Source organism: Anoplophora glabripennis, unplaced genomic scaffold, assembly GCF_000390285.2.
Source record: "Anoplophora glabripennis isolate ALB-LARVAE unplaced genomic scaffold, Agla_2.0 scaffold329, whole genome shotgun sequence".
Classification (NCBI taxonomy): Eukaryota; Metazoa; Arthropoda; class Insecta; order Coleoptera; family Cerambycidae; genus Anoplophora; species Anoplophora glabripennis.
The window spans coordinates 19767-43407 of NW_019416941.1; the positions used below are offsets into that span (position 1 = coordinate 19767).

Genomic DNA, 23641 nt, shown 5'->3' on the forward strand with positions numbered 1-23641 from the left:
AGTACCAGATACACCACCATCTTTATGAAGCCGATCACCAACGGAGAGTGGAGTTTTGTAATTGGTTTATGATGCAGCGACGCCCAAATTTAAGTCGGTTAATACTTTTTTCTGACGAATCACGCTTCACAAATTTGGGTATGTTCAACAGAAATAATTCAAGATATTGGGCAAAAGAAAATCCCCAATTATTTAGACAAGGAGCTTTCCAGGAAAGATTTGGAGTTAATGTGTGGATGGGAGTAATTGGAACGCGCATCGTTGGACCATTTTTCTTTGAAAATCCACTAACAGCAGACCAGTATTTACAGTTTTTAAACAATGAAATAGCTGACTTTCTCGAAAATTTACCAATAAATGAATATTTACGCATTTATTACCAACAGGACGGAGCTCCAGTCCATAATGCCCGAAGAGTAATGGATCATTTAAATCAAGAGTTTGAGGATCGTTGGATAGGTACATACGGGCCAATTAGATGGCCAGCTAGGTCCTGCGATATCACTACCTTAGATTTTTTCTATTGGGGTCACATTAAAGAAGCAGTGTACAGAACACAACCTGCTGATCTACAAGATCTCCGCGATCGGATTACAAGAGCGGTAAATAATATAACTCTGGCTCAAATGGAAAATGTTAAGGGAATTTGGAAACAGGATTAATTTATGTCATCAAATGAATGGTGGACAATTTGGACACTTAATTTATGGATGATTTGTTGCATTTTTCTTTAATTTCTTATCTTTACTGTTACCATGTTTTTTAAAATAAATATTACTGTTAATGACTTTGACCTTAATACTAATATTTAAATAGATGCAAATATTGTGCAAATCCATACTTATCGTATCAACTTCGACGTCACCTGTTACGTGAGTGTTGTATAATAATGGAAACGTAATATTGACAGTTGGTAGAAGGAAGCACAAAAACAAACGCCTAGGTGGGGAATTCTGGAAGGAAGCCTAAATAGTTGAGGTGAGAACAGCGGAGAGTGAAAAGTAAGACGATGTGTACGGTGAAAATATATAAGTAGTGAAAAATTAAAGTGTTTAACCGGTATTAATTAGCAGGTAATTATTCTTTAATGACCCCATATTCTTTAAATAGTGTTTTCCGCAAAGACAAATAATTTCAAACATTTAATAACTGAATTATCTAAAGCTTATCAAATAATAGGAATGTTATGTGCCACCTGAGTATTTTCAAAGACGCCGCAGTAAAACGAATAAACAGGTACAAAAATTGATCAAACCATCAAGGTTTTAGGTACTGAAATCTACGAAAATACTAACTTTTTTAGACATAACTCCACATGTAAATATTCTTATAACATTTACTTGCTTAGTCCTACATATAAAATTGTTTACTTTTATTTATAAGTACGTGAAAATAATTCTTAAAATGTGGGGTTAGGATAACAGAAAACACATGTTTTACAAACGCTTTTTTTAGTTATTATTTTATTTGGGTAAATTTAAATTGTAACAATGAATAAACAAAACATCAAGGATTTTATTTTTGTGCTTACTTTTGTTCTACACGTTTTACTTTTCAAGATTTCAGTACCTAAAAATGCCAGAAATTTCACCATTTCTCGGCCAGGGATATGGCCACCTTAAGTACTTTGTTGTTAATTGTTCTATGTAATCTTATGATTGTGATGGTTATAGATGTTTCATGATAATAATTCTGTGAATGTTTAGCCTTTATTGTTTTATGCTCAGGGGTATATATTTTTCTAAGGTAAAATTGTTACAATTATTATCAGCGATTGCTTATCATTTATTACATGTTAAAATATGTACATATATTGTCGTGACTGCCCAGATATTGCAATAACAACTCCTTTGTTTCACATTTAACTTGTTTTATCATGATTACGTTGTTCGAAAAACAAATAATAAATCATTTCTTGTGCTCACCTTATGTCATACGCATATAAGAGCCTTGTTGAATATTTTCGCCCGTGAGGAATGAATCTGTAAAGAGAATAATTATGTGACGTCGTAGTTTGTTTCCTTCGGAGTTCGTCACTATGACGTCTGGCGGCGGTTACCTCGGGCGCCAGTTTCTGTTTAAAGTGTAGAAACACCACTACACGGGCGGCTGCAGTGAAGACACGATATGTCCAGAGGGTCTAGAGAGAGTTAGACTTCACACAGGAATAAAAGGCCACAAATTGGGAAATATTTATATTTATTTGTAGTCCAATTTTACCTATTTACACTATGCTCCTCTAAATCTATAGCTAAACGGTGACAAACGGCTACGGTTATATACAGGGTGTGACTACGGAAAATGGTAAAATAATGGTGCGGTGTTAAACGGTGACCTGCAAAGCACACATAATTAGCGGTACTAGCAAAACAAGCTTGAATGTGACGGTAAGCGGCGTGCAGATACCAGGGGCGGGGTGAGGAAGCAACAAAGCTAGCAAGAGCTAAAAGCTATATATACTATAGGCTTGGCTATTATCTCTACGAAAGAAAATAAATACAGAGTAAAGAATAACAAGTTTCCTCGGCACTAGTGGGCGGCTGGCGGACTGAAACAGACAAACATGATTAGCGCCGACCTGCGTTTCAACTCATAGAGCGGATGACAGGGGAAGCAACACCCTATGACCTGAACGCACAGCGGGGTCAAGTACGCCGGATAATTGCAACAGTGCACCCAACCACGGAGTTGGACGGACGGATCTGAAAAAAAAAAACAGTATGATTAGTAACGACCTGCGTTTCGACTCATAGAGCGGATAGGAGGGGAAACCAACACCCTATGACCCGAACGCGCAGCGGGGTCAAGTACACCGGATGATTGCAACAGTGCACCCAACTACGGAGTCGTACAGACAGATCTGAAAAAGAAAATATGGTTAGGACCGACCTGCCTTTCAACTCATAGAGCGGATAGGAGGGGGAAGCAACATCCTATGACCTGAACGCGCAGCGGGGTTAAGTACACCGGATAATTGCAACAGTGCACCCAACCACGGAATCGTACGGACGGATATCTGGAAAGACAAAGTATGATTAGTACAAACGGACAGTAGCCAAGTCTTTACCTATATTCCCTAAACCTTTAACTTACTTCCTTCCCTCGACACGTCTGCACTGAAGGAGCGGTAGAACGGAACTAATTCTGCAATGCAATTACCTCGCCAGGTCTCTTGTCACCTCAAGAGACTTGCGCATTGAATATGCGCGGAACCTTACTTACTTCGGTGATGGTCGGATTGGACGGCTTCTTGTAATGACAGGAGATGGACCCAACTGCTCGCCGCTCCGGCTGGGTGTCGACTCCTTCAAAAGCGGCGTGTTGGAAATGTTCCTGAAGTGGTTCCTGGCGGCTGCGCGGTTCTGCCAGGCTGGACTTGTAAAAGTTTACTTACTTCCTGCGGTGACGCCTCGGCTTACTGGAGTTGTTCTCAGGCTGAACTGGTTGCTACGGCGCCGGCGGCTCGTGAGGAACTGAATCTTCGAATGCAGCTTGTTTGCTGTATTCGTACGGCGGATCCTGGCGGCTGCGCAGTTTCCTCAGGCAGGACTTAGTGAAATCTTACCAATTCCTTACTGGTGACGTAGGTCTTACTGGAACGGCTGACGGCTCTACTGGACTCTACGATGCCTCGTGGTGAACTGAACGCTGATGGCGGCTTAGCCCTGGTGATGCTTCGGCAGCGACTGCGTAGTTCTCCTAAGAGGGACTTGTAAAATTCTTACTCATGCGGTGGTGACATATCGCTGGCTGGACGGCAGGCTGGGCTCGGCACGACTGGTCCCTACGCTGGCTGGCGAAAGACTGGCGTACNGATAATTGCAACAGTGCACCCAACCACGGAATCGTACGGACGGATATCTGGAAAGACAAAGTATGATTAGTACAAACGGACAGTAGCCAAGTCTTTACCTATATTCCCTAAACCTTTAACTTACTTCCTTCCCTCGACACGTCTGCACTGAAGGAGCGGTAGAACGGAACTAATTCTGCAATGCAATTACCTCGCCAGGTCTCTTGTCACCTCAAGAGACTTGCGCATTGAATATGCGCGGAACCTTACTTACTTCGGTGATGGTCGGATTGGACGGCTTCTTGTAATGACAGGAGATGGACCCAACTGCTCGCCGCTCCGGCTGGGTGTCGACTCCTTCAAAAGCGGCGTGTTGGAAATGTTCCTGAAGTGGTTCCTGGCGGCTGCGCGGTTCTGCCAGGCTGGACTTGTAAAAGTTTACTTACTTCCTGCGGTGACGCCTCGGCTTACTGGAGTTGTTCTCAGGCTGAACTGGTTGCTACGGCGCCGGCGGCTCGTGAGGAACTGAATCTTCGAATGCAGCTTGTTTGCTGTATTCGTACGGCGGATCCTGGCGGCTGCGCAGTTTCCTCAGGCAGGACTTAGTGAAATCTTACCAATTCCTTACTGGTGACGTAGGTCTTACTGGAACGGCTGACGGCTCTACTGGACTCTACGATGCCTCGTGGTGAACTGAACGCTGATGGCGGCTTAGCCCTGGTGATGCTTCGGCAGCGACTGCGTAGTTCTCCTAAGAGGGACTTGTAAAATTCTTACTCATGCGGTGGTGACATATCGCTGGCTGGACGGCAGGCTGGGCTCGGCACGACTGGTCCCTACGCTGGCTGGCGAAAGACTGGCGTACGCGGTGTGAATTAGCAGGCCATCGGCTTGGCGCTACGCGGTGACGGGCGGCGTTTGAAATGCCAAAAACAATGTCGGTGCGGTAAACTACATTTATTAATAAAACTAAATAAAAAGGACACAAATGTGGGATGTCGGAAAATCACTTCGTTACTATTAAATACAAAAAAAAATAATTGCTAAAACAGATCTTCCGAAATCTCAACTCATAGCTGGATTGCCTCCCGTATGGGTCTCCAGTACCTTCCGGCTAACTAAAACCAAGTCTCTTCAGTTTTACTTGGAAGTGTGTATGTCCAATTTGAGTGAGGTGATATTTAGTGAGTCATTAAATGAGTCGGGTGTTATTTATCATTAGCAAAGGATCTTAATTTATGCCTTTTGTTAGCGGTTGTTTTGTATTTATATTTGGGTAGTTAGAGCAACGATCGTGGTTTTCTCTGCCATGCTCTTTCCCCGCAGGAGCTCTAGGTGAGCCATTTTACTAAATGGTTGTTAATGTTTTTGTTGTTCTTTCTATTTGTCACATGTTTAATTTGAAGACTGTTGTACGTAAATAATAAAGTTAGGTGTATTTACTCTGCTTTTGTTTTATAAAATTAAAACATACTTCCCCTCTTTAAAGTTAGTAGCCAGCGCCTTCCGGTCAATTAAAAAAATAGATGTACACAACGTAGGTATTCCTTATGACGATCACATATTTTTGGTCACAACTACGTTTATTTATCTTTTTTTATCGAACCCGGGATTGTTATACTACAATATGGCGTCTAAAAACAAAAGCCCTTCATAGCAACCATATTAAAATTAAGATTCCTAGGCACCTCTGATCTATGCATTGACTGATTATATCGTTTTTCATTTATGCATCGTTCAGATGACATTTTTACATTAAACATTTAATATATCAAAAACTCCGAACTTTGGGTATACGGAAGTGTACATAAAAATGATTCGAAATTGCTTGTAGAATACGAATTCTCAATTAGTTGTAGAGCATTCCATTAAAATTATTGCAGTTACTTGCTATTAAAAATTACTTCCGGTATTTTCCGGATGTGCCGGAAGTGCGACATTTTTATGATATCAGACTTTAGTACTCCTAAAATAAGTTAAAGATATCATATGACTTTGTACCTTTCTTCGTTTGTTTTATTTCAAAAGGATTTTATAAATGACACATTTGACATTTTAAAGCACGATTTTCTCGGAAACTGTCAAAGATAGGTATAGGACATAATACATATTTTAGTGTTAGTTTCTTCAGCAGATTTGAAAACAAAAATAATATACAGGGTGTTCCATATGAAATAACAAAGTTTAGGGCATTTCCGGTCAAACAGGAAGTGACGATCAGTCGTTTTTATGATTAAATTTTGCATCAAATTCAATGATTAATAAATTTACGAATTTTCCGAAATGTATGTAGTAAATTCCTCAATACAAATATCTGTATGAAGCAAATAAGATGTTGACACCGCTTTTTTTTACAAATGCAATTCAAAGAGATTTTTGGAATTACCTGACGTCGATACTTCCGTCGTCAACTCTTCCGACGTTGGTCTTGGCGTAACTATAAAAGTATAGGTATGGTAATAATTAGTATGTTCTAAAATTATCAAATTATTATTTTTCAATACGAAACAATAATTTTAGATTTTTTAAATTATAATAAATATTTTATAAAGATTAAATAGAAAGCATTTTTGAAATGAAAAGTAATAATTTTTATAATGTTTTTATATGAAACCGTTTTTACAAATGTGATTCAAAGAGATTTTTGGAATTTAAAATAATTATTTTAATAAAATCATAAAATTCTTCAGAAATCCGAAGAAATTCTTCATTTCACCGAAGAAAAGCACCCTAAAGGGAATAAAAACTACTACGTTCACGTCGTTATTCCTGGGTAGTTCTAAAAGTAGGTAGTTAATAATAATTATACATATTTTCGACCTTAAAATGACCTTGATATCTGATCTTGTTTTTGAGGTTAAGTTCATATCTTATTGTAAAACTTCCAGCTCTTGTAATTTTCGAGGTCAAAAAAGAGGGCCCCATTTAAAATATTGAATTTGATCTTCAAACGACCTTGAAGTCAAGATCAAGGTCATTTTCAAGGTCATGTCAAAGTAGCTCCCTTTTCACCCAACAACTTTTGTATGAATTATTAAAAAAAAGTTATTCCAAATCGAAACAATAATTAGAAAAAGTTTTTTTTTCGTTTTTCAGTCGAGATGCTTGGTAAAAAATGGATGTTTCCATTTAAAAAATCAACTTCCAGTCTAGACCGGAAGCCGTAATATAAGTCTTTCAATGGCCCCCTCGGTGCCCTACAATTTTAGTCTGAAACATTTTTCGAAATAATCGAGTCCAACCGAGGTATTATTTTGTCTCAAGATAATTACTCCACCCAGTATATGCCATGGATGAATTTAGATGAACATTTTATTCATATTGTTTATTTTCGGTTTTCGATAACTATAATGAATTAGTTGCTGAAATTTCAGTTTACATTATATAATAATCGCTATTTTTTAATAAGTTTTATTAGCACTAAATTTTCACTTTTTAGTAATATATCTCCTAATTTGAACATGCAGCATCGATATTATTTTCATATTGCTGAAGTTACATCCGCATTCCTATATTTTGCGCATCAGATAAGCGCACCATAACAAATACATTTTGGGTTTTGCGAAGTACAGTTTACTCAAAAATAAACAGTGTTGTCATAAAAAGGTAATCTTGTTTTTTATATATTAATAATTATACTCGTAGTTTCGTAGTAATGAATAAGATAAAAATTTTTTTAGGTAAAACATACTTGGTTGTATAATGTAAATCAATTTTGGAATGCAAGCAACTGATTATATACAGGGTGTCTGCAAATTTCACCGACAACGTTTGTCTGTGGTGTCACGGTGATAAATAAATACGATTTACGAAAAAAACTTTTGGTTTTTGAGTTACAGGCCTTCAAAGTTGTCAAAAATAGAACTAATTTAATTAATAACTTCATTACCTTTTCCGATCACGTTAGAATTTGACACATTTATTTGGACTATTAAAGCGTATTATTTCTTAAAGCTTTAGTCAAATTGATATATTGGGTGGTAGTTTTCTCCGGTTACCTCCCGCTTTTAGCGGTCAAAACTTTTACAGTGATGGTTTTTTTAAACAGGCAGTAACATTTAAAAAGTCGTTTTATTTAAAAAAAAATGTCTCTTGAGAAAATCGCTTTCAGAAAACCTTGAGAGAAAAGGCAATATTTGCAGGTCTGCATTGTTGCGGTTTGCGAATTTAAAACTAGTTTTTTAAATTCGTTCCATTAGTTTATTTAGGAGGAAGTATTTTTATTAATATTGTTTTATTAAACATGGAATATTCATCAACCAGCTTGCCGACATACATTTAATATTAGGATGGTGCAAGATAAACTGTCGAGCTGTTGCACTATTGTACAGTGAAAGATTTCCAAATCGTCGAACACCTCACCATATTATTACATTCGCTTCGATTAACAGAAGATTACGAGAGTATGATTCTTTTATAAAAACATGCCGTAAAGGCCAGTGGTCTTCGTCAGTTGCCACCTGAAGTAGAAGAAGAAATTCTTAATGTCATCGAAAATGAGCCAAGAAGAAGTGTCCGTAGTGTATCAAGACAATTAAATGTATGTAATTCTTCGGCCATTTCATTTGCTCAAAAACTTGAAGATTTAGATCCCAACACACGTTTACAATTTAGCTGCTGCTGAATGACTTCGTAGAAGATAATAATTTGCTTCAAAAATTGTTTTTTACCGACGAATCGTATTCTACAAGGAACAACCTTGAATATTTTCATAATTTTCATGTGTGGAGTGATGAGAATCCTAAAGAAATAAGTACGACGATAATGAAATTACCTGATAGCCACAGCAATCGACATTTTGTTTTCATCGTCTACTGAACTTAAAGTTTTAAATCCGTGACACTGCTATGCAAACCGAAACATACACACCTGCAAATAATGCCATTTTTCTCAAGAATGGTTTTCTGTGGGTGATTTTCTCAAGAAATAATTTCTTTTTAAATAAAACGATCTTCTAAATGTTTCTACCCGTTTAACAGAAAATACGACCACTGTAAAAGTTTTAACCGCTGAAAGGGGGAGGTAACCGGAGAAAACAACCACCCAGTATATCGATTTGACTAGAGCTTTAAGAAATAATACGCCATAATAGTCCAAATAAATGTGTCAAATTTTAATGCGATCTGTAAAAGGGTTATGAAGTTATTAATTAAATTAATTTTATTTTTGACAACTTTGAGGGCCTGTAACTCAAAAACCAAAAATTTTGTATTTAACTTTTTTCCCGTAGATAATATGTCAAACGTTGTCGGTAAAATTTGCGGACACCCTATATGTGCATGAAAATAATATAATAATATGCTTTGATGAATGATTGTAGTTATCAAATCAATATGTAACTGTTACCAGTCGATAATTATAAGTTGTTTAGCACCAGTTTTTCAATTACGTCACAGTGGGTTGAGTATATTCTTTTTCTGATATACAAGGTCAAAATTAGATATAAAAATTGAACTAAAATAAAGCAATTAACCCAATATATCAAATAAAATGCTTCCTTATAAAAGGCGTATTAAAAAATTGTGTGAAGTTCTGTGTGTCTAGCTTTTAATCCAAAATTGTTTTAGATTAAGCCCGTGGTTTTAGAGACGTATAATGTAGATTTTATTGATATTTCAAAATTATATTAGGAACTGATTTGAGAGAAACATATTTAAAAGTTCAAACGTTTATCATCAATCATTTTGAGTACCTACCTACCATAGATTTCTATAACTAGCATTGGCTATTTGCTTGTTAATTTTATTCTGATTTTGATGTGTTTTAATTTAGTCAAATAATAAACCACAAGAAAAGTTTTAATACAAGTTATCTTTTTAAGCAAGCATTTTAGATTGGGGTGTATGCGATTAATTGCTTTTGTTTTGCCAGAAGGTGCAAACACTATAAAGTTTTACACCTGAGGATGATCCATCCTGTATATTTTGATTTTTGATAAACATTGTGTGTTTGGACTCCTTACGAAAATTTAATAAATTTTAAGAATTTTGACACAACTTCCCTTCCTAAATTGGATTAGGTAAGTTAATATTTTGGAAATATATTAGTTTCACATTTTAAATTCCATTAAATAAAATTTGATTAATTTTATGTCCTTACCTCAACTTCACAGGCAAAAGGTCGCTAAGAATAACGTTTTTGTTAAGATTTTTGTGGTTTTGGATTATTTAATAAAAAAGGCAATGTCTGTTTTTTAGTTTTAATTGAAAATATAAACTTTTGTTTATTCCTCACAAGTGTCTAACAAACAATGAGTCTCGGCAACCTTCTTGTAGTAAGCCGCAGAAGTTTTAGGTGTTCTCGTCCTATTAATGCTGTCGAAGTCTACATGGTAGAGCCCGTATTTTTGTCTAAAAAGAGAAAACAATTAAAACAGTATAAATCATTGTATTAATTTTCATATTTTAGTATGAAACCAGTTTACTTTATCAATTGTCTTGATACGCTACAGAAATATCCAAAAGCATTTAACTTAGATTACCAAGGCACGCATGTGTTTGATAGTATGTGTTTTTTACTTGTTATTTCTCGAGGAATTTACGTATATTTATTTAAAAAATTGCTTTGATACACTTAAGAAGTATCCAAAAGCATATAAATATCTGATATAGCCACTTTTGGATACTAAGGCATGCATGTATAGCAGATTTTAGATGAACTTACGTGTAACCCAGTCCCCATTCCAAGTTATCCATAAGACTCCATGCACTGTAGCCAATTACATTCACTCCATCCTCTATAGCACTTCTTACATTGCTGAGATAATCCTACAATCGATTAGTGTTGATAAAATAATCTTAAATAAAAAACGATTATTTAAAATTTGTTTGTTAGAACACTTAGAATAATAAAATAGGCATATTGTTTTATATACAATAGACCTGTCATTTCTCTTTGTTTCCTTATTTTTTTTTTAGTAAAGCAAGTTTAGTAGCATGGGCGACTTTACATTTTATATTTTATGCAACTACATTGGAGTGGATCAATCTAATGCGCCATGTTTGAGAATCAACACAGTTATAGTATTACCAAATAGATATGTAACATACCCTGTAAAAACGAACTCTTTTAACATCATCTATGACGGAACCATTATCAGCGATACCATTTTCTGTAATTATAATTGTTGGATTGTTGTAGGTTTCCTTTAGCCAATTTAAAAGTTTTCTTATAGCCCATGGAGTTATCTAATGGGCAAAGGAAAATATTTCACTACATCGTTTTATAATAATAATAATAAATAATAGTAACAATATATAGAAAAATGGCCATATATAAGAATTGTTCATTGGATTATATTACTACAAAGACTATGCTGACTATACTAGCCGTGAAATTTTTGTATGTAAAGTTGTCATTATAAACGGGTATTTAATTTTCTTTTAGAGCCTTTATAGTAACAAAGTTAATTGGTTGATTAAATATTGACCCTTATGTCACGTACAAAGATACTTAACTGTTTATTATTTTATTTTTGTAGTTCATTATTAAAGCAAAAAAAAAATACCTTGAAAAAAGATATGGAGGATGACTCCCAGTCATCGGGCTGGTAGCTATTAACTCCTAGGTCGTAATCGTAATTTGGTTCCGCAATTGGAGCTTCGTCCTTGGCTGCTACTAGGTTCGAAGTATACATATTGAGACCCATGTAATCGAAAGTGCCACTGATGTATGCAATTTCTTCGTCGGTGAATGCTGGAAGTCGGGAGTGGTTGAAGCCTTCAGCTAAACTACGTTCTCCAATGCGAGTCTTCATTATTTCTGGGTAGTCGCTGTTATAGATAGGATTTGCATACCATCCATACTAAAAAAATGTTCGGTAAATACTTTTGAATTTCCCTTTATCCATAAAGTCCGGTAAGTATATGGCATACTCTCGGGAGTGTATACGAGAGGTTAAAGTAACCCTAGTTTGTCATAAAAAAAAATTCCTTTAACGGAAATATAGAGCCAAAGGGGCACCCAGCGATTTACCTTTTCGGTTCTAACTTTTGAACCGACTTGTATAATTTAATGAAATTTTAATATTTTATGTAGGCCATAAATAAAAGCTCATAAAACCATACTACATTAGATGTTTTACACCGTCAGGGAAGTCAGGAATGTACTTGCCACCACACTCGTTGATCCAAAATTTTAACGGGTGTCATTTTATAGATCTGAAGATTGAATTTTTAAATACTTTGGTTATTCCTCTTTAAAAAGGTAGGTACCCTACATTTGTTTCGATAAAATTATAAAGTTTATTAGCATAAGCTATTTAAACGCAATAATAATCGAATAACATCACAATTAATAATTCGTATTAAATTAATAAAATTTGGCATTATTATTACATCTCATTATTGCTTACATGCATCTTACTTATGGGCAAGCAATTGTGTGGAGGCAAGAAGGATTTATTCTGATACACTTCTAAATCATTTAAACGCAAGACTGTTAAAAAAAGCTTTACTTCTTCTTGTTTACTTCAGTAGATTTTCGAAATTGTCGACTCGTTATACTGGAAATAATATTCGAAAATTGTCTCGATTTCGTTGCAGTGGTATGTTATTCTTTCTATCAGATTTTCCCTGGTGTGAACTGTCGTCATATACACAAGCCTCTTTAAATTTTCCCATAAAAAGAAATCCAATGGAGTCACGTCGGGCTCACCTCGACCTATCTATTGATAACCAAAAGTATTTGATAAGTGGTGACGAACATTTTCTAATATATCATTTAAGCTCTGTTGCAAGAATTGCAAATACATGGCACCATTTGTTTTAAAAAAAGAACGGTTCAATGAGATGATTCCCAATAATCCCCGCCCATATGTTAACCTTTGTTGGTGCGTTCTCTGTACTGTAGTGAAACTGGTTTCGTCCATGAACAAAACAATACTAATAAAATTTGGATTTTGCCTAAATTGTTGCAAAAACCAATTGGGGGGCTCATGAACGATCCACCTTGTCGCATGAACTTGGACTGACGACAGCTTTCTCAGAATTAGAGGGATTGATTTGACTTTTTACCTCTTTCTTGTAAGCTACGATCATTTCAAAAGTTCTTCAGTGCGATAAACGTCGATTCGGAAATGTATCAGAACAAATTCTTCTTGCCTCATCACAATTGCCGAGTGCTTGTCCATAAATTAGATGCATGTCAGCATATTCGCTATAGGAACAATGCTCCATTATTTAGTTTTGTGTACTCAATCAATCAGACAATTTTTACAAGTGTTGTCAATAACGACAGAAACGACTAGTCTTTTATTGCAGAATTCCAATTTATTATTTCAATGACGTGTTCTACAAAAACTCAATTTTTTCGAAAACAGCTAATTTTATCGAAACAAGTAGAGTATCTTTTTTATAGAGGAATTGCCAAAGTATTTAAAAATTCAGTTTTCAGCTCTATAAAATGACACCTGTCAAAATTTTGGCCCAACGGGTGTGGTGGCAAGTCCGTTCCTGACTTCCTTGACAGTGTAAAACAGTGTAGTATGGCTTTATATAAGCCTTTATGGCCTACATAAAATATTAGATTTTCATTAAATTATACCCCTGGGTACCCCTTTGGGGCTCTGTATCTCTGTTAAGAGGCACTTTAGGAAAAAAAATAGGACAAACTAGGTTATTTCAATCTCCCATATAAGCTCCCGCGAGTATGCCATATACTTACCAGACACCCTGTATATGTATATTGCGATCTCGCAGTGGTTTAAAATTTAAAATATACAACAAACATTCAAACCAACATTTGTTTAAATATACAAAATGTCTCTATCTAATTGTACTTACGTTGAATTGTAGTGCTGTCTCAGCAGCAACTGCATCTTCTTCACTGTCGGAAGCAGGTTCGAACCATCTAGTATCAATAGTGATTGATACTTGTCCTAAAAACAATGATTATTGTTTTGTAATAACAGCATATCTTGACATTACATTGATTGTATCTTCAAATGCAATAGATTTTATTATAGCCCAGGCAGTAGAACAGTAAAAGTAGGCTTTGGCGTTTGTGTTAGAAGTCATATATTTTGTTGTACAGAAAAAAACCCAATTTTACGTAGAATAAGAATCCGAGTTTGCCTATTTCATAAAACCATTGCTAAATTCAGGGAAACAACAAACATACAGAAAGAACGAAAAATGACCCATTTATTGACATATTTATTCCTGTAACATTGAAAGGCATTCTTTATTAATTGTTTATTTGACGATTTTCTATAAAGTTACAACAACTGCGAATCAAAAAAGTTGAATTTTGCATTAACAATGGGCGAAAAATAGAAAATTATATGTATATTTGTAGCAATTTTTAAAATAAATGAATATTTATAAATATTGATGAAACTTTGTGACCAATTAGTAAAACATATGTCAATTTTACCCTAAAACTTTTGCAACGATTGATCGCATGGGTTTCGATTGACAGGATTGTTAAGTAAGAAAATTTCAAAAAGTTTATCGCGTACCGTGGGTTTAATTTAAAGTTTAGAAAGGACACACAATTTTTTAGAGATACTTGTTGTCACAATAAACAATGATCAATACTAAAAATACCTATTTTTACACTTTTATAACCATTTAGAATATTTTTAATTTTTCAACATTTTACTCTATAAACGATTATTTGTTGCTCAGGGAATTTTCTATGCAATCGGCACATAAAAACTACGTCGTAACCCCTTCCTTTTTAGCCAAATACGACACCATTCTACTGTATACATTCTGAGATATAGAAGCGTAAAGTTAATAATAATTTATAGCCTATGTAATCGTGAAGTCACGAAAAAAAAAATGTTTTTATAGCTAACTACAAGTACTTTCAATATCCGTTTAGTGCATTCTCAGCAGATAAAAGCCTAATGAAAAAAAAATCTAGAAAGGTACCATGGTCACTGGAATTTCTCGGCATAGCGGGAATGGATATAACTGAGAGTTCTAGCGCCTGGACTATTATCTTCATTCCAAGAAATGTTTGAGTCACAAAATGTTGGAAGATTTCTGTATTTTAAATCTTTCTAATATCATCTAATCTCTCTTTAATGTAATTAATACACTACCTTGTTGTGTAGCCCGAAATTCTTGGTCATAGATATGCCAAGCCCTAGCGTGAGCCTGGAGTACGTGGTGGGCACATATATAGTCCGCTAATCCTGTCAATTTGATTCCTGGGGCATTATATCCCTGGCCATAACCCAGTAGACATATTTGCTTGGGTTCGTTAAACGTAAGCCAGAATTTCACGTCATCTCCAAAGAGTTCGAAGCAAAGCCTCGCATATTCCGCGAAGGTTTCTACTATGAACTCGCTTGGCCAACCCCCCATGTCCTGCAAGGGTTGTGGCAAGTCCCAGTGGAATATGGTGATCAGGGGTTCGATGCCGTTATTTTTTAGTTCTTTGATTAGGTTCTTGTATTACGTATCCTAGAAATCACAAAATAGATTTTTAGCATATTTTAATATGAACAGTCATTAATGGAATAACATTTAATGTATGAATGCTAATGTTATCAACCAATTTAATATTATTATTAAACACTTGAATTTTTATAAATAATATAATCTAATGAATAATAATGCAGATATAACCAAGAAATGAAAAGAATGTGCTATTAGCAAAATGCGAATTTAGATGATAACTTTTTATCCAGTAGGTATTATCTCTATAGCATACTTTTACAACCATATATCTCCTTGACTATTAGAGATAGATTCGCCGGTTTCTAAATTGTGCAAATTAAAAATGTTTTTAGTTTTTTTTATAGATATAAGATGATGAATTGAAAGAAATGTAATTACTAAAGCATAAAAATACCTGTAGGAAGTATTCTTGACCAGGATAGTGAGAATCGATAAAAATCAACGCCTAATTCTTTCAACATAGCCACGTCTTCTTTGTACTTGTGATAAGAATCACAAGCTACATCACCATTGTCATTATTAGCAATAAATTCAGGGTGAGAGTGCGTAAAGCGATCCCAAATATTTTCACCTTTACCATCTTCATCCCATGCACCTAGAATAACGGATTTAATTTCGTAACTAGAGAAATACTTAACAATATTGCTGAGATGGCCGTGCTCTATTTTCATATCAAAATAGACAATCATACTTTTTAATATTTTGCTCTACTTTATACAAATATTGTAAAATGACAAAGTAGGTATGTAATCGACATTTATGCTCATAGGTACTTTTAATAAAATCATGTAACGCTAACGCTCCACTGACGGTATGAACAATTATATTATTTGTGCTCACGCTACAATTTGGCGCGGTCCTGGTGGCACACTTCTTTTGCCATAATCCATAATATTATGAATAAACCTCTATATACTTCTCTAATCTAGGGAATAAACCCTGAGCTTCCATCGTATCAATGTAAGCAAAAACCGGTCACAGACGAGTCATATTTCTGATTATTCTATGGATTTGTGCTAAGAACGATCACCGAGGTGGATAAAAAATTAATTGAAGAAATTGTAGGTACCTACATAACAAATATCTGATCGATCAAACAAAAGTGCAAATGTACAGGGTGTGGCGTGTATAATCTATAAAAATTAAACTACAGCTTCTTGATTATATCTCTTTGCAATAGAAAAGTCTTATACGAAAAAGTTCTATCTTCGCGTTTTTTTGTAAATTAAAGTTAATTTATTCAACGAAAATGAAGGCCGACCCTGTGTTATTTATTAAAAACTTTGGAAATGTTTTTACGCGACCCGAGATGCAACCTAATTGCAGTTTTCCACTAAACGGACAAAACAAAAACAAAACACAAACTCATGTCGAATAAAATAAAACTGTAACTTTTCGCAAACTTTTTGAAGACTGGCGTGTTTTGCGACAGTTTTTGATTTTCGGGTTCCGCTCGAAAGCGGTCACATCAAAAGGTTTCGACGTGTTTTGAAACTCAAGTCTGTTTAGTGGAAACGGTCGTGTTGTGTTTTCTATTTAAGCGATCCAACCCAATATCTATGTTAGCGTTTTCTTTATAACGGTTCAATTAAATTTATTGAGGATTTTACCTTTCTTTTCTGGCTACAAATCTAAGTCGTTTAAATATAGGACACTCGCAAAAAAGGTAACGACAGTTTTTGGAATGGATAGATAGGTTTTTACGTTTTCGTACGGGCTATCGCTAAGGTGCGAGTGTGGAAAATTTTCTGCTATTTCTTAACGCTTGTGTTACCCAAAAAGAGGATTTTGTGTCAGGAAATTGGGTGAAAATTGTGTTCCTTTGATGCATTTTGGATAGTACGTATCTTGGAACCTTCTGGTGGAATACAATTGCAGCATTGGCTGGATCTTAGTGCACCTTGGCGATTGCAAAATCAGGCCGTAATATCTAATTTCCCTTATATGATTACTGGGATACTAAATAAGCCACTCTCCATCTCTGTAAGTAATTACTCTATTTTTTTCATTATTCCTCATTTACCTCCTGGTGTATTGTATCTTATAGGACTTTTTACCACGGCCTGACATCCCTTATTATCAGTAGAGAGACTAACTTCCATCCCTTAACATTCAACCTCTGAGGCAGCCTCTCAGCTGGTCTTACATCACTGCTACAAGGATCTATATTGTGTCATCGGGGTACGAGCTAGATTTTGGCGGAGTCTTCTACTGGGCGTGCTCATTATGCCGGTGCATCTGCAACTACAGGGTCTCCAGATAAGCAAAACTTATTTCTTTATTTTTAAATTTATTCCTTTGGTTTCTTGCACCGAGGCAAGCAAGTAGAGGTAGATTTATATCTGACTCCTATTAATTGCACCAATTAACAGCTGATCTATATATGTATATATATTTTTTTCCTTTCTTTAATAATTTTGTGTAATAATATAAAATACCTATATAAGGTATGTGCATGTTCAGAACCTTCTTTGTGCACTTTCTTTTAACATTACTAAATTACAACTAGTCTTAAACCTACGGTGCAAACCATATACGTAAACTTATCTATTAGTTATTATTACCTTTTTTTTTTGTTATTCCAAATAAGATAATTCTATGAGCTAATACCGGCTGTCAGTAAGCAAAAGTTGTACTTATGTATTTTCTTATCATTTTTAACTTGTAAACAATTACTAAAACTTTCAGAATTACCTACATATTCATACAAATGATCAGTAAATAGCTTATGGTTGTGTCCCGATTAATGTTAAACTTTTCATTTTCTTCTTTTATTGCTTGATTGAGTTTTTTTCTTCCCAGTCAGTTATATTAGGTAGTCCGGTTACTATTAGATATATATATTTTTTCTTACTAATATCGTTTATTCAATTTGTTTATAGTGAATTAGATAAGGATTAATGATAGATATAATCATTGTCCACCTATCGTGATCACGAGCGGTCTCCGAATTGAGACTTATTAAAAAAAAAATACGACATTGAGTAGAGGAAAGTAATGAAAATATTACAAGTTCTTGACTTGCTGCGAAACAAAAAAGTTGCTATAAATTTTAATGCAGCATTTGAATTCAAAGAAAAATATATCTTTTCCTCATTCAGCACTACCGTGCCATGTTATCATGCATTGGAATATTAGTAGTCCAAGGATCTCATGAACGCTGCGTATTATCGAAAAATACCAAGAGAGCGTTTAGATTGCTTTTGTATGGTAGTATTTAAATTTACTTTACATGCTTTGAAAAACTCAATGTCGTAATTTTTTTTTTCATGCATTGAAATCTTAATAGTCCAAGAATCTCATGAACTCTGCGTATTATCGAAAAATACCAAGAGACCTTTTAGATTGCTTTTGTATGGTAGTATTTAAATTTCTTTCTTTTTTCTTCGAAAAACTCAATGGTGTACTTTTTTTTTAAATGGGGCCACGCGTCCTCCTCTTTGCACGCCACTGGCTAATGTGATAGGACTAATATTCTGTCAATTATGAGAACCCCCAATACGCATAAAGTGTACCAAGTTTAAATCAAATCTACTCGTGGATAACCGAGATATGTCAAAAAGTGTTTATTTTTTTTAAGCTTCAACGCCCTGCCCTGTATCTCCAAAACAAAGGCTTTTATAAAAAATTTTTATAGAGCAAACTACACTTAATTTTTGATAGGGAATACATTCCTGCATTTTCCAAATTTAAAGTGAAAACACCCTGTATAAGCCAAATTTCATAAACAATCTAATCCAATCATAACTAATGTTAGTAAACTGTTATTTATGTTACAATAAATAAACTTACCTTCTATTTGATAAGAGGCTGTGGCTGCACCAAACATAAAATCTTTGGGGAAAAGTTTATTATTAGTTTCATCTTGTGCTATGCTAAAAAAAATATGTAAACGTTATGTATTGATCAATCATTAACGCAGTTAATAATGATTGCAGTTCGCAGAGTAATTGTTTTTCACAGTTCAAAAATGTACACGTTAAAAACATTCATATGTTCTTAACATATACATTTTTGAATTACATATATATGTACATAATACAGTATTCATTCAACTTTCGAAACAGGAGCTAGAACTTTTAAATTTTTTATTTTATTTCACATTTTGTAACAGTTCTCTATATTTTATTGCACTATCAGGGTATACTAAATACAAATTTTATTTTTTAACTTTTTTTAGATTCAAATTGAATTTTTATTATGAAGAACTAAGTATACAATATCACTTCAAAATACAATTTATATAATAAAGTAACAAATAGGCATTTCTTAACAAGAAAGGGAAAAATTTTTTACACGTGCCTAAGTAAGTGAAGTATTTGAAAACTCACCTAATAGCAAGCAAGCAACAAAATATAAAACCTCTTAGAGACATGGCTGATGCGATTATTCTCTTAAAATGTGTCTTATATATGTGTTCATAACTTATTACAAATCATATTTTACAAGTACTCAGTTTGAAGTAGCTTTCGTAAGTACATACATTTTTTTTATAAAGAAAAATGTATTGAGTATCTATTAATCACAACCCAGAATTAGTTTATTTATGATATGTTTGAAGTACTGAAATTGCTCTTATCAAAACACTAGAGCCTAGTGACTAAGCCGGTGAATAATCCACTCAAATTAGAGTTTGAACGTTTGGTTGCTGGTCAGTTTTTCTCATCTTTAATCAATCGACCTGTTCCTTACTATACACGTATATGTGGAACGGGAGCCCGACGTGCTGAATGAAGTCTTTATTTTTGTTATACATTATCAGGATGTCCATAAAATCATCTTTACTTTCATCTTCTTCTGATAATTTTTCGGACCTGTAAACACTATCTGATCTAATACTATCTAATGTTCCCTGTTTTACTAAGTTGGAATTAGCTCTTAAAACGTCATTCTGCCTCTGCTTAAAAGGTTTTATGTATGACATTGTATCTTTTAATATACTGCGTTCCAGTCCTCTTAGTTGTGATGATAAGGTTTTGACATAAAAATCCCTAAAAGAACTTACAACGCTAACACAATGTTCGACTCCGGAAACAGAAATCCTCTCGATTGTTATAATGAAGTATTTGCATTTATTATGCCCACAGTAAGCGTATAACTTAATCGCGTCGTTAGTTTTTTGATATCTCCAGTCTTTAAAATAAATTATGCACACGTTGTTCACGAATTTTTTTATTTTCTTCTTTAAAACAAACGCGTAATTTCCTTTTATCATTTTTCTTTCGTCACAATTCAAATGGAACTCTTTTGACGTTAGCTTAAAATAACCTTCTTTAAAGTTACAATTTTTGTATCTTCTCATTTTTATTTTCTCGCAACTCAGATTTTGCACCAATTGGTAAGATAGGTACATTTTTTAACTTTAGATTTTTCCAAATACACAGTTTTGGTTTCTTCAAAATCCGAAGAATCCGAAAATTCAGGAGACATGGGTTTTTCCACCCTATGGTTCTCAGGTTTAATGGATAATGCAGTTTGTGGCATAGTAGGTCCCACCTCTCTGTCTATGTCAAATATTTCAAATTCATTTGATTTATTACTCGCAACATGTGATACTAAAGAAACTTCCCTATCCGTCACCATAATGTCGGAGAGGTCCACGCCAAATGGGTGTTTTCCTGAATCATCTGAATTATTTAAAGGAGTTGAAGATCTTAGTCTCACTTGTTTAGGAGAAATACGACTTTCATTTTCAGGTTCGAACAACGATGCTACTTTTCTAATAAAAAAAAGTATTTAATTGTTTCCTGTTCTTTTCTGAGTTCTTCATACCTAATTTAATACATAAACGCGAGTATATTGAGGAAGGATGATAGTACGATTCAAATATTTATGTCCGATCTAGAAACTTTTAATTTTTTTATAGCCCTTTTGGCAGTAATTAAAATATTTTATTTTTTTGCTTGGTCTCAACGGTATCACATTTTTCTCGTCGTCTTTACAAATAAGCAACTCTTTAATATGTCCTGTATTTCTTTTTAAAATCTGGCATATTAAGTTCCTATTTTTTTTCTCATCACTACTAAATAGATATTTAGCAGCTTCCAATATTATGATGTCTGATATTTTCAAATGATGCAATTCTTGAAAGGAAATGTGAGCGAAGTTTTTGTTAAAATATTTTATATATATATATATAAATAAATTGTACGAACCTAAAACTTAAAAATTAAGGGAATAATTACACTTACTGGAAATGCCTATATATAAATAAAATGTAAGAAACACGCTTTTAAATTTAATATTTCAAAGTCTGACACAAATTATGATATAAATATCACAATCCAACAAATTGGTAAATATCGACTTAAAAGGATATCTGCCACTACTGACAAATAATTCCAAAAAAATTGTCTAATCAAAACAAATATTTTTCTCTAAAAAATAAAAGGGCTTTCCAAAAAAAATTTTCTAATCAAAACAAATATTTTTCTCTAAAAAGTTGAATAAATAAACTAAAACCGCACGATGCTACCACCAGTCGTGGAAACAACACGAGACGCTCGACTCGGCTCTCCTCATTCCACCGACAAATAAAAAAAAAAGAAAAACTTAAAATATAATATTAAACAAAACAAATGCTGTTTCTACTATTTCGAGAGAAAGCGCAACTAAAACTGCTCGATGCTACCACCGGTCGTGGAAACAACACGTTTGACTCGGCTCTCCTGATTCCACTGATAAATAAAAGAAAACGAAAAATAGAAATTCTCAAAATATAATATTAAAAAAAATAAATGCTGTTTCTACTATTTCGAGTAAAAATCGCATCCAATAATACTCGTACATAAACTATTATCACGACTCAAACTGCTGTAAAACAGAACGAGACACTTGGCCTGGCGCTGCTAGGTACCTACACTTTTTCAACTCTTATTCTATATACTTACATACCTATATTAATTTGATCATATTATTTATAAAATGCATAATTTATTAATAGGTTGAAAGATATTCATTACAAAATGTATCATGCGAAGAGAAAATAAATGACTAGATGCATTTTCAGCTCTCTCATATATTGAGTTCATATAGGCAGATGCGAGATGCTTGAAAGAATTCGCATTCGAGTCGAGGTACCTGCCAATTGAAAGAGCGTGTCATTCTACATACACATCATGAAAAATTATGGTGTTACATAACAAAAATTTCAAGAAAATAATGTTTGAAGATTTTAAAATTTAATTTTCACAATACTGAAAATGATAATCATTATGTAAAAATCGACTAAATTAAATTTTCAAATTGTGCACCGTTGGCGGCCTGACCGTAGCCAAGACGATTAATAAATTCTTTTTGGACATTATCACCTAACTGGTGCAAGATATTTGGATTTTCTTCGAGACGACCTCATTCCTGAACTAATAACTTTATATCCAGATATAGAGGGACATGATCTTCCAAGAAATGACATTTTCTTTCAACAAGATGGTGCACCTACCCATTATGTAACACCTGTCCGTGCTTATTTAGATGAGCTGTTCCCGAATTGTTGAATAGGGAGAAAGGGGCCGATTGAGTGGCCAGCCAGATCGCCTGATTTGACACCCCTAGATTATTTTTGGTGGGGATACTTAAAAAGCAAAGTATACGTTACTATACCGGTTAATTTAGAAGATTTAAAAGCAAGAATTCGTCACGAGATACATCGTATACCTCCTGAAGTTATTGATAATGTCCAAAAAGGATTTATTAATCGTCTTGGCTACTGTCAGGCAGCCAACGGTGCACAATTTGAACATTTAATTTAGTCGATTTTTACATAATCATTATCATTTTCAGTATTGTGAAAATTAAATTTTAAAATCTTCAAACATTATTTTCTTGAAATTTTTACCATAATTTTTCATGATGTGTATGTAGAATTACACACTCTTTCAAATGGCATGGTCAAAATTGGGGGTTGCTATTTAAAAAAATTGTCGATGCCGTCATATCTTGAACAACGATGACGTCACAAATATGGGTCGTATGTCAAAAAGTGCATTTTTTAAAAACAAAATCGACGTGCCAGGGGATTTTTTCGAAAACTTCTCAATTTAAAAAATAATGATTTTATTCGTTACTTTTCGAAAGCACTGTATATTTTTCATTGTTTCTTGAAATTTCGATAAGTTTCTAAAAACAGTTTAAAACAATTTCTAAATATCTAATAATATTCTAGAACCATCATGAAACTAATAGATGAATAAATGTGAAACAAAGCATACCAGGGCGACTTTAGCCACAATATTATTGTAATCAGAAAAAATAGAAAAATTTAAAAAATTGATAAATATACAGGATGTTCCATTGAAAAAAACAAAAGTTTGGTTTATATTTTCGAAATGTAAGTCAATTTTTTTTGGATATTTCTTTAAAATCGCAGGAAAATTTCCTAAAACTTTCGCCTTACCCATTCTTTCCTACACAGAATAGCAAAAAAGATAAGAATGTT

General features: G+C 34.0%; 1 protein-coding gene and 1 pseudogene across 1 annotated transcript in view; one reads left to right on the top strand and one right to left on the bottom strand.

The window, feature by feature from the left end:
• Window positions 1-23641, top strand: part of LOC108907789 (myrosinase 1) — a 43616-nt gene that overhangs the window by 12831 nt on the left and 7144 nt on the right. The window lies entirely within an intron of this gene.
• Window positions 9979-19626, bottom strand: LOC108907790 (annotated as a pseudogene).